Below are 12,790 nucleotides of genomic sequence, written 5' to 3' on the forward strand. Positions count from 1 at the left end.
ATGTAATATTTTCCAATTCTCCTTTAAGAGTAGCAATTCACTTCCCTCCTAAAAGTATTTAGAGTTTAGATTAACACTTCCTTTAGAACTTATTTAAACATGTATATATTTTATGATTTAAAGCTCCTCTTTACTATTTGATTTACTAGGTACTCATTTCCAGTTTCTCTGTATCTGGACTTTGAAAAAAGTTTAATCAAAATCAGTTAGTCATAGGTGATATTTATTTCAGATTGATATGCTTTCTCTTCTTAATAATTTTTTCATAACACTTATTATTTCCTTATTTCTTATACTATAGATAAAAGGGTTTAATAAAGGGATTTCTAGAGTATAAAATATAGCAATTGGTATATCTTTATCCCCATCTGTACCTGAACTTGGCTGAATGTACATGATGAGAAGAGAGCCATAGAATATTGAGATAGAAAGAAAGTGAGATGCGCAAGTAGATAAGGCCTTGCCTCTTCCCTTTTTGGAGTTCATTTGGAAATGGTGTAAAGTATGCAAAGATAAGAGATTAAGACTGCCATAATAGTGGAGACTTGAACTGATCCTGAAAAGATAAGTACCATCAGTTCATTGAGGTAAGGATCAACTCAGGAGAGTCTGTATAATGGGAGAACATCACAAAAAAAGTGATTGATCTGATGAGACCCACAGAAGGTTAACCTTAATAAAAGCCCCACATGAATCATGGAATGCAGATTTCCAGCTATGTAGGCCCCTATGATCATCCAAATGCAGAGTTTCTTTGACATCATGGTGTGGTACTGCAGTGGTCTGCATATGGTCACATAGAGGTCATAGACCATTCCTGCCAGGAGAAAGCAGCCTGCAGTTTCAGCAAGGCAGAGAAAATAAAACTGGACCATGCACTCATGGAGGGAAATCAATCTGTCCTCAGAAAAGAAGTTCTGTAACATCTTTGGGGTGATGGCAGGGGAGCAGCAGAAATCCATCAGAGCCAGGTTGCCCAGGAAGATGTGCATGGGTGTGTGCAGACGGCGCTCCATGGAAATCAACACCACCAACCCCAGATTGCCCACCATGGTGATCAGATAGACGACAAAGAACACCACAAACAGCAGGGTCTTCAGATCTGGGCGATCAGTAAATCCTATGGGGATGAAGTCAGCTGTCAACGAGTAGTTAACCCCAGTCATGCCTTCTTTCTGTTAAAATTGGGATTATGGAGAAAGAAGATTTTAATGTAGAATATACAACATAATTTTTCCTTCAAATTTCTCTGGGACAACAGGAGCAGCAACACTTCTTCAAGTTTCCTGTTGTATCTTAAGAGATATTTGTTATCCCAAAGTTTCACCTTACATTACTCAAAGGGTAAAGCTTAAGATCACATGTATACATTGATAATTCCTGCTAAATGCTTTTAATGAAAGATTTGTACTTATAAATCCATATGGGCAGAATGGATAACTGGAAACTGCTATTGATTCAGTGTTCTTCAGTATTTCAGTGTCAGTTCTTGTAGTGATCATCCTTAAAGTATATTTAAAATCCATTTTCTTGTTTATAGATATTGTTTCCACTGAGCAAACTTTTTTTTTTACATACTATCACAGTTGAGCAGATATTTTAAATTTGTTAAATTATATTTTAGAAAGTACACAAAGATCACTACATATTTAGATGAAGCCTCTTCGAAGAAAATTGCATTTGAAAACTAGGAAACTAAATATGTACTGATTTCCTTACTATGCTTTATTAACTCATTCTATTCTAGAGAAAATTTTCTGAGCCTACATGTGACTAGAATATTATTGTCCCCTTCCGAATACATCCTGTTTCTAGTCACAAGGGTCACCTGTGTTCTAGTCTGAAGCTTGCCGACCAAACTCTAATAACTATGGTTAACTGATGAGATTTTATAGACTTTCATGATGTAGCCTCTATAGTTTGTTCTGTAGAGACCGCTACTCTGTATCAGATAGGTGCTCCCAATTGTTCAATTACTTATTTAAGGTCAAATTCTCCTGATCATTTCCAGGTCAGTTAACCTGTATTGGAATTCAGTGACTACTACTTCATAATGCTGCCAGAGAAAAGTTCTGTTGCCAAGAATATTTCAATATTAGTTTTCTCTAAGATAAATTCACATTCTTTAAAATGGCATTTATGGTTCCCTGTACCCCCATCCACACTTATCTTTTTCACCATAGTCACCACTCATAACTTGTTCTCTCTGTGTTCACCCATTATTCAACTCCCTCATTCCCCGTTCCAGGGCCAAGCTCATTTCCGTGTACCCAGACTCTCCCCATGTCACTAATTCTTATAAATAATTGATACAAATATACATATTTGCATTTTACCAAATATCTATAAGCTTTAATTAAGGCATAATCTATATATAATATTACTTAACAAAGTTTTTACTAAATCACCCAATTTACATAGAGCTCCATTTTCTGAGCCTTTAAGTATATATGTTGTATACCCAATGTAATCTTGAATCTGTCTTGTTTAATCTGCATTGATTTTTTATATGTACACCAATTTCTTTATTACATTGCAAGCATTTTGAGATGAACTGCGGTTTATACTTCTGGGAAAGCAGCTGTAAACATTCTATGGTACAGAGACAGAATTCATTCAAACATTTGGTCTAGCTTTATCACCAGGGACAAGTGATTTCTTTTCATGATTATCCAGTGATACTAGTGGTAATCTTTGACCTTTGAAAATTGTAATTATTTACTTTAAAGAAGAGCCAATGAAGGAAGTTTCAAAAACTATTTGAGAAAAAAGGATGTCTTTGTATTATTTGAATTAACTTCATTTTCATTGCTGTAAGAACACATGTCATATAACATTTGCCAATTCAAGATTTTTCAGGTATACAATGTAGTGACATTATTATATCCACCAAGGAACCCTAGTTGCATTCTTTGGTTAAGCATTGGATTGCTGACCACAAGGTTGGCAGATCAAATCCACAAACTGGAGAAAGATGAGGCTACTCTTCTAAAGATTTATAAAACCTTGGAAACCCCATTTGAGTAGGAATAAACTCGAAGTCTGCAGAATAAATCAATCATTTTTTGCAAGCTTATCTACTCTATTTCTTTGCTTGAAAAAGATAAGATTTTCTGAATTAGATTATAATCGCTTGTAAGTTAAGTATTAAAGTAAGTTTGCCTTTATCCTTTAGTTTCTAGCCCTTTGAAAAAGAGGAGCACTTTTGAGGAATTTTCAGAACAAATTATATTTGGTGTTAAAAGAATAGTTCTCTTATTAACTAGGGATAGCAGCAGGCTATCTCAACTGAAGATACTAATCATGTAAACTCTATATTCAAAGGACCTTATTTTCCACAATATTGAAATTAACTTATGAAAATATAAAAATGAAGACAAAGGCTAAATATTTTGTTTACTTTAAAATATTAACTAATAAGGCATTAAATTATTCAGCTAAATTAGAAATACTTTAAATACACATATCTGAATTATTTAATGGAATGGTTGTGTGCTCTCAATTGTATATTTTTAAATTCTACCTTGTAATTAGAAAAAGCCAAGCTAAATGACAGTATTCTGTCCCATCTTAGCTTCCGTAGCCCTCAATGTAGACAGCAGCTAGAAGAATAACCACTGAGCTGAACTCTTAATGGAAATAACAGTAAATAGTTTTGGATATCAATATTAAAAGTAAGTTAGGATATTTCCCTTACCTGTTCTTTTTTTAAATAGGACTAATTAACAGCTTGTTACTTGCCTTATGATGTTAGGACTAGTAGAATTTCTCAGAATGAATCTTGGATTTAAAACCTTTGGGATTAAAGAATGAAAATCTTGGAGACTGGTAATAGGTTTGTGATTATAATTGCAGTAGAAATCTCATTTTGCATCCAATTCTAAAGGGATTTTCTTGAAATTACATCAGTGTATATCAGCGGGGAGATTCATGCTCCCAAACACAGAAACCACGTGACAGTAATTAAAGATGCTCAGTAGGTCATTGACGTTAAAGCAAATGACCCTCACTAAAGTTTGTAGCAATCATTTTGCTGATTCTTACATAGCTCATCTACTTTTAAAATCCTTGTCATCATTTTTGTTTGTTTTGTAATCATTTTTTACATATAATATAAAATGAGCAGGAAAAAGTTTCAGACTGCTTTGACCCCTCCTTAGAACAATGGTTCTCAACCTGTGGGTCGCGACCCCTTTGGTGGTTAGAATGATCCCTTTTACAAGGGTTGCCTAAGACCATTGGAAAACACATATTTCCGATGGTCTTAGGAATTGAGTCACCGATCCTCTATCTGTCTCCAGGTGGGTCCGCACACATACACATATGCCCACAGATGAGTACCCTGCGTGAAGACTGATATCCATGCTACACCATGCTTCCAGACAACATTTCATTTATTTGTCATTAGAAATAAATATGTCACAATATATAATTACATATTTTTTGTGATGAATCACTATGCTTTAATTATGTTCAATTTGTAACAATGAAAATATATCCAGCTTATCAGATTTACATTATGAATCATAACAGTAGCAAAATGAGAGTTATGAAGTAGCAATGAAAATAATTTTATGGTAGGGGGTCACCACAACATGAGGAACTGTGTTAAAGGGTCGCAGCATGAGGTAGGTTGAGGAGGTGGTTTATGAAAATTAATTTTGATTTTGGCAAAAAAGGTATGATGAGTTCAGCTAGGGTTTGGGATTTCTTCACACTTTGGAATGAATTTGTTTCCGTGTCCTTTAAATCCCGATGAGAAAAACATTGACTTTATTATCTAGACACATTGAACTAGGGAATTTACTTTCCTCTTTTCTGTTCAACCTCCCTCGTAACAGGTCAATTTTCATCCAGCAACCCTGGAAAAAGCTTGAACTGATTCTAAGGTTTCATCATTTTTTACATATAATATAAACTGAAACTCTTTTCTGTTTTTTTTTTGGGGGGGGATGCTTACAGCTCTTATCACAATCTATATATATCCATTGTGTCAAACACATCTGTACATATGTTGTCATATTTTTCAAAAAATTTCTTTCTACTTGAGCCCCTGGCATCAGCTCCTCTTTCACCCCCATCCTTTCCCATTTCCCCGTGATTATTTACAATGTTTTTTTCTTGTCTTACACTGACCACTGTCTCATTTCACTTACTTTCCTGCTGTTCATCCCCTGGGGTGGAGGCCATATGTTGATCATTGTGATAGGTTCCACCTTAGACGCCACCCACCCTCTACCCTTCCCCTCCTAGTATTGCTGCTCCCTTATTGTTCCTGAGGGGTTTATCCACTCTGGATTCCCTGTACTGTGAGCTCTTATCTGTACCAGTATACATGTTCTGGTCTAGCCATATTTATAATATAGAATTGGGATCATGATGGTGTGTGCGTGTGGTAGGGGGGGAGCATTAAAGAACTAGAAGAAGGTTATGTGTTTCATCGGTGCTATACTGCACCCTGAATGGCTCTTCTCTTCATTGTGGCTCTTCCAACAGGGGGTATGCAATTTACTACTGATGGACTTTAGGTCTCTACTCTGCCCTCCCCCTCATTCCCATTGATATGCTTTTTGATTATTTGTTTTGTTTTGTGTCTTTGATACCTGAGCCTATCAACACCTCATGATTATACAGGCTGGTGTGCTTCTTTCAAGTGGGTTTCTCTGCTTCTCAGCTATATGGCTGCTTGTTTATCTTCAAGTCTATAAGATCCCAGATGTTATATCTTTTCATAGTTGGGCACCATCAGCTTTCATCACCACATTTGCTTATGCATCCATTTTGTCTTCAGAGATTGTGTCAGGGAAGGTGAACATCACAGAGTGCCATCTTAATAGAAAAATTGGTCTTGTGTTGAGGGAGTCCTTGAGTAGACGCCCAATGTCCATCTGCTACTGTAATACTTCATAAATAAATATACGTACATAGATCTATACCCCTGTCCTTGTATATAACTGTATTTACATATATACATGCCTGTATTTAGACCTCTATAAGTGTCCTTTGTCTCCAAGTTCTTTTCTATATTTCCTTTATTTTTTAAAAAAAAAAACAGTTTTATTGGCACTTAATCCACATATCATGCAATTCTATATTCAGTTATATAAGAAAGTTGTACAATCATCACCACAATCAATTTAGGAACACTTTCTTCTTTCTTTCACTCATTGTTATTAGCTTCCCATTTCCCAGCGCCCTCCCCTTCCATACACCCAAGACTCAGTAAGCCAGTTACTGTCTCTGCAGATTTACGTATTCTGAATTCTGATACAAAAAATATATACAAAATGACAACAGCAAACTAACAAAATGGTAAGTCAAATGTAGAAAAACCTCAAAGAGGAAGCAGAAAATATTAAAAACTAGAACAAATTTAATCATGCCTATGGGAGTACAAAGTCTCATATTTCTCTTACACAGGAAGTGGTGCTTTTGAACTGCTGACCTTCCAATTAGCAGTACAATGCTTAACCACTATGCCCCCAAAGCTCTTCTGTTCACCCTAGGCTTACTCTTACTCTTTTGTCTTCAATATGCAACTAATTAATCCTAAATATACTATATTTATTTGTGGTACAAGTATAAATTATCATCCCTATTCTACCACCACAGTAGCACGTAGATTTAAGAAGGGAGGAAGTTTTTGAATTTGTTTATTATTATTTTTTCATTATCTTGAATACTATCAAATCCTTTTTAGTGCTCAGTAAATATGTGTTGAATAAATGACAGAAACAATACTCCTTTGCTGAAAAATATTTAATGATCCTTCATTATTTTTCAAACGAAATCCATTTTCCATGTTTTGTTGTTGCAAATACTCCACCTTCTGACTTTGTCTCCCTTCCCCTTGTTTTCTTCCTCTCTGTTCAGTGTACTTAGCCATGGACATCACCTCATTGTTCTTTGCATTAAGTTCAAACTAAACTTAATGAACTTGCTCATAATGTTTCCTTAACATCTTCTTTATCCTTCTGCTCCATTCTCCTTATCCATGAGTTCAATTTGATTTCCTCAAGAGGACTTGTTAGGTTCCTAGGCATACAGCATAATATGCAACGAACAAAACACTGCACTGTCTTGAGCCATCCTCACAATTGCCTATATTTGCTTCCATTGTTGCAGCTGCTGCCAATTCATCTTGTCGAAGGCCTTCCTCTTTTGTGCTGACCCTCTATATTACCAAGTATGCTATCTTTGACCGGTGGCTGGTCTCTCTGACATGTCCCAAGTAAGTGAGATGAAGTCTCACTATCCTTGCCTTTAAAACCACTCTGGCTGTACTTCTTCCAAAACAGATATTCTTGTTTTTTCTTGTGGCAGTCTGTTGTACTTTCAATATGATTAGCCAAAGCCACAAATCAAATGTACTGATTCTCCTTCAGTCTTCTATATTCAGTGTCCAAGTTTTACATGCATATCGGGTACCTGAAAATACCATGAATTTGGTGAGGGGCTCCTTAGTCCTCTATGTGACAGCATTGCTCTTCAACACTTTAAAGTGATTTTGTGTGTTGCTACCCCAAGGGTCTTAACAACTGGCAGTCATTGGATGTTGGTTTGGATCTCTCATGTTTACGGTGCACCATGAATGGTGACCTTACACTTAAACACAATTACTTTCCTACCTGTATTTCTCAAATACACTTACACTACTTATTTTCATGCCCTCCTTGCTTTATTATGACATGTATTAACCTGGTAAGTATGGTTCTGCTACTGTGAATGACTTATTGAAAGTTCTACCCCATTACCTACCCTTATTGTTTGTGTAAATTGTGTCAAGTCACTTAAGAGTTTAAACTGTACAAGTCAACAATTCATGTTTTACAATTGATATCTGGTTTAAATGAACATAATTTAGTATTTACATTCTATACCATAGGCTGAATTAATGACACTATCAATAGAATCACCTTATACCTCAAGGGGATGTTTGAGCATGTATTCTCACATAAAATTACACTGATATCTTGAAGGTGAACCACAGATGTATACAAACCATAGATACATGAATTTTCACATTTGGGGCTTTCACTTAATTCTACCCCCAACCTAAGAGCAGTGATTATGTATGACATGCCCGTGCTTGATACTCATCCTCATGTGCTATAGCAACGTGTGGTGAAGAAATTAGATAATGCCCGACTATCTAAAAAACAGCATTGGGGGGTCTTAAAACTTGTTTTCAAACAACCAGCCATTTAAGTGAGACATCAACAAAGTCCACATCGAAGAAGCACACCAGCTTGTATGATCCAAAGATTATAAATGATAAAATCCAAATCCAAATGAAAGAATGGTATCAGTTTACAGAAGGCTTTGGATGACAGTGGAAACCCCAAATCCACTTGCAGTGTCCACACATGGATTAAGTCCCCAGTGAATCCTCTCTGACCATAGTTGTGGGGTGAGTCATCAGAGAGAGCATTGTAACCTTTGTTATAGCAAAGGTTGTTAGGTTAGAATGCAGTAACATACCATTTGGTCTCTTTTTGACCCATTCTTAAATTGTTTTAGGTTTAAAAAAAGTGAAGTGGAAAGACATGTGGATTATGCCCTTGGTGAATTACCCCTCACCACAGACCAGAGATGTCAATATCCCTGCTATCATGCCAAATACATTGGAAAGTGGATTGTTGCTGGTGCTGTAAGGTTAAAACTTGCCACCTTATCATTTGACTGACCATTTCAAATTTGTTACCATTTTAAAATATTTTCTCATTTCTTTTAGATTGAGTTTTTTCCTGTTTTACTTTATTTTGTTATTTTGTCTTTTGCTTTTTAAATGTTACCCTATACATAAAATCCTGGAGAAGTAAATCTGTAGAGAAAGTAATTGGATTAATGGTTCCTTGAGGTATGACAGGAGTGGTTGGGGGGAAATGAGAACTAATAACAATGAGTACAAGACAGAAGAAAATGTTCTAAAATTGATTGTGCTGATGATTGTACACTTATCTTTTTCCAAAAATTTTATTGGCAAATAATTTACATATCATATTATTCAATAGTTCAGTCAGTCATGTCATGGAGGATTGTACAATCAGTCCCACATCAGTTTTAGAAAAAAACCCACCACCATAGATAAAGTAACTTTAAGATGGTTGCTGCAATCACAATTTATACCTGTGCTCCCTCCTCTTCCTGTTTTCCTCAGTTACTCCCGAGATACCCTTTCTCTCCTTACCCCCCTCCACAATATTCCCTACATACCCCTGTATCCTTTATCATAATATGCACCCACTCCCCTTGTGCTTCACAGCTGGGAGACTGAAAAGTATCCAAAACAAAATTGCATGAAGGTGGTAATGTGAAAACCTAACAGTATACAGAGGAAAATGCCAATAGTGTGTAAGAAGGAAATGACCACCGACAATATGAAAAGTCCAGGGAAGAAATTTCTGTCCTGGAACCGGCAAGAAATGCTTGCATCCGGAACAAATTCAAGTAGCATCTATAGGGTGGTCAACTAGGCAAGTGTCGAGTTGGACCCAGCAAAATCATGAATATGATGCTCTCTGCCTTTAGCAAGGCTGATGGAGCCTCTCACACATGGCTAGAGCGGATGTGCCAGTGGCCCCGTCTGACCAGAAACTCTGCAGATGAGTTAGGGTTCTCATCATCCCCCATAGCCCTCCAGGAAGTTACTGTTCATAAGTTTTGCTCTGAAACTTTGCTCTTCACTGTCTTTGAGATTTGTAATTGTTATCTTTGGATCACACAATCTGGTATATCTCTTCCCTGTACTTAATTGACTCTCACTCAGATGGCTGCTTGTTTAAATATAAGCCATTAAGACCCCAGATACTATTCCTATTGAAAGCCAGCACCCTCTGCTTTCTTCACCACACTTTGCTGTAGCACCCTTATCTACAGTGATTGTTTCATGAAGGTGAGTATTGAGCAGGTCCATAATGTAAGAACTGATTGTTCTTAAGTGGGAGCTAGGATTTAGTGTGAATGACAAACCTATTCCTGGACCTTTGTTTTGATTTTATTTATTTATGTTTTAATTAATTTGCTGTAATTTGGAAGCCAATACAAAAGTCATATCATTCCATAGTTGAATCGTGCCAAACCTAATTGTACACATTCTTGAATACTCATACATGTTTTGCTAAACATGCTTTTCCTTTCTGTACTTCCTGAAATTATCTATCTCTTGTCACCCCACCCCCACCCAAACACCTGCTTCCCCCAAAACCCTGTTTTCTTTTCTTTCAGTGTAGGCTGAACATCCCTGGATTTTATTTAAAAAAATAATAAAGCAAATAACGCAGCTTCCAGAGCGTGAACCCCAATGACAACGCACATCTGAGATACACCCTAATACAAACGAGAATTCGCATAATATAACAGGATGGCCACTGCAGGGTTACCAAGATAATACATGTCTTAATACCGCGTACCTGGTATAGTTATACCAAGCCCTTGTTTGTTCGCCAACCAACAGTAAACTGCTCTTGGTACAACTGTCTTCTTCTGCCTCAGACACTATGTATTTTACGTGCTAAATTCCTCAGGGTACATATGTGCCTGTGATAGAGTCCAGTGCCCCCAGTAGAGTCCTCACCTGGGGTCTCATTGATACAGCGTCTGGGACATGATGTCTACCCCAAAGGTCAGGCTTCAGTGTCCCAGTGTTCTGAGGCACCCTTCCTGAGTTCCCAGTTTACCCTCATACAGCCTAGGTCAGTTCTGCCCTCCTGCTGCACATCACTAAAAACCCTCCCTACCTAATAATCCAAAGAGCATCCTTCTTTCTCCTCCCCCAACCTGGAGATCAGCATCCTTCCCCTCCCTATAAAAGACATGCACAATTTTGACTGGTCCCACCTCTCTCCTAAGGTGCCTCTCCCATCAATAAGCCTCATCCCTCTGACACGGCTGCCTCCCTCTCTGGAAGACTTCGCCCCAGGTCCGCGTGGCAACCACTCAGCAACTACATGCCCCTGCCCCCTGGCCATTTGATTCCAACTGTTGTGAGGTGCCCACCAGCCAAGTGACTTACACTATACTTATCTGGAGCGAAAGGTGTGTGGTACATTGGCACTGGTCCAGCTCTTTACCAGGCTGTCTGGTACCCAGCCAGAAAACTGGATGCCCTGCAAGCTTGAACTTGTCCCCGTTCTGCTGTTTGTTCACTTGGCATAAGGTCTTCCAGATCGCTCCATTAGTTCGGGTGTTTCTCTGTTTTATCGCTGTTTTTTCAGGGAGGCATAGTACTGCACTGTATGTATGCACCAGCGTTTTACTATCCACTCCTCTATCGATGGAGATTTAGGGTGTTTCTAGCTTCTTGCTGTTAACTGTGCTGCAATGAACATGGGGGAGCAAGTGTCTGTTTGTGACGTGTTTCTTATTTCTTTTGGGTACATATGCCCAGTACTGATATTGTGGGGTCACATGGTAGTTCAATTTCCATCTGTTTTTGGTATTGCCACATTGCCTTCCACAGTGATTGTACATATTTACAAGTTCACCAGCAGTGAAGAGAATTCCTGTCCCCTACATTGGTTGTTCTCAGTTGTTTTTTTTAAATCATCTACAGAAATGGTCATAAGGTGGTATCTCATTTTTGTTTTCCTTTGCATTTCCTACATGGCTTATGATCTGGAACACTTCCTCAAGTGTTTATTAAGCATCCCAGTGTTATGCTGCATGAATTCTCAATTCAGGTTTTTGCCCATCTTCTCAGAGGGTTATTAGGATTTTTTCCTTGTTATAAGCTTGTAAAATTCTGTAAATCTTAATAATTAGTCCTTTGTCTGTTATGTGGGTATGAAATATCTTTTCCCAGTCTGTGGGTTTTCTTTTAAACTTTGAAAATAAAGTCTTTCAATGTACACAAATGTTTTATATTTAATAGTTCTCAATCATTTATTTTATCATCCACATAGTGTGTCCTTTGTTAATTCTTCTAGCCCATGTATTCCCTATATTGGGGCTCCTCCCAATTTCCTCACTGATGATGCTGATTGCTTTGGGTTTTACATCTAAGTCTTTAGTCCACCTTGAGTTTGTTTTAGTGCATGCAGTGAGATATGGGTCTTGTTTCATTCTTCTATCTTGGACGTCCAGGTCTTTCAACACCATTTTTGAAGAGGCCATCTGCTTCACATTTAACGTATTGAGGGCCTTTGTTGAAAATCAGTTGTCTGCATATGGATGTTTTTATCTCTGAGTTTTCAGTGCTGGTCCATTGATCCGACTGTCTATCATTATATCTGTAGCGAATGCTTTGACAATTGTGCCTGTATAATAGGTTCTGTGGTTAGTAATGCAATGATACCTACTTTGTTTTTCTTCTTGAGGAGTTCTTTTCTTATCCTGTCCTCCTTCCCTTTCCATATGAAGTTAGTAATCAGTTTTCCCATTTCTTTGAAGGATGATGCTGGATTTTGGATCGGGATTACATTGAATTTGTCGACTGCTTTAGGTGGTATTGATATTTTCATTATATCGAGTCTGCCGAATCACGAATATAGAATATACTTCCATTTGTGTAGATCCTCTTTGGTGACTTATAGTAATATTCTGTACTTTTTTGTACAGGTTTTATGTTTGGTTATGTTTATTCATAGGTACATTGGCTATGTGTGGCTATTGTGAATGGTTCTAATCCCTTGATATCATTTTCTGAGTTACCATCGCTGATATATAAGAGCTTAATTATTTCTGCTCGTTAATTCTGTGTCCTGCTACTCTACTGAAATTCTCTATTGTTTTCAACAGTTATATTGTGAACCCCTTAGGGGCTGATACAGCTCTTACAACCATCCATAAA

The 12,790-nt window shown here is 37.3% G+C and overlaps 1 pseudogene; it reads right to left on the bottom strand.

The window, feature by feature from the left end:
* Window positions 1-228: 228 nt before the first annotated feature.
* Window positions 229-1,166, bottom strand: LOC142441440 (olfactory receptor 5K3-like; annotated as a pseudogene).
* Between the last annotated feature and the right edge of the window lie 11,624 nt (window positions 1,167-12,790).

This window comes from Tenrec ecaudatus, chromosome 2, assembly GCF_050624435.1.
Source record: "Tenrec ecaudatus isolate mTenEca1 chromosome 2, mTenEca1.hap1, whole genome shotgun sequence".
NCBI lineage: Eukaryota > Metazoa > Chordata > Mammalia > Afrosoricida > Tenrecidae > Tenrec > Tenrec ecaudatus.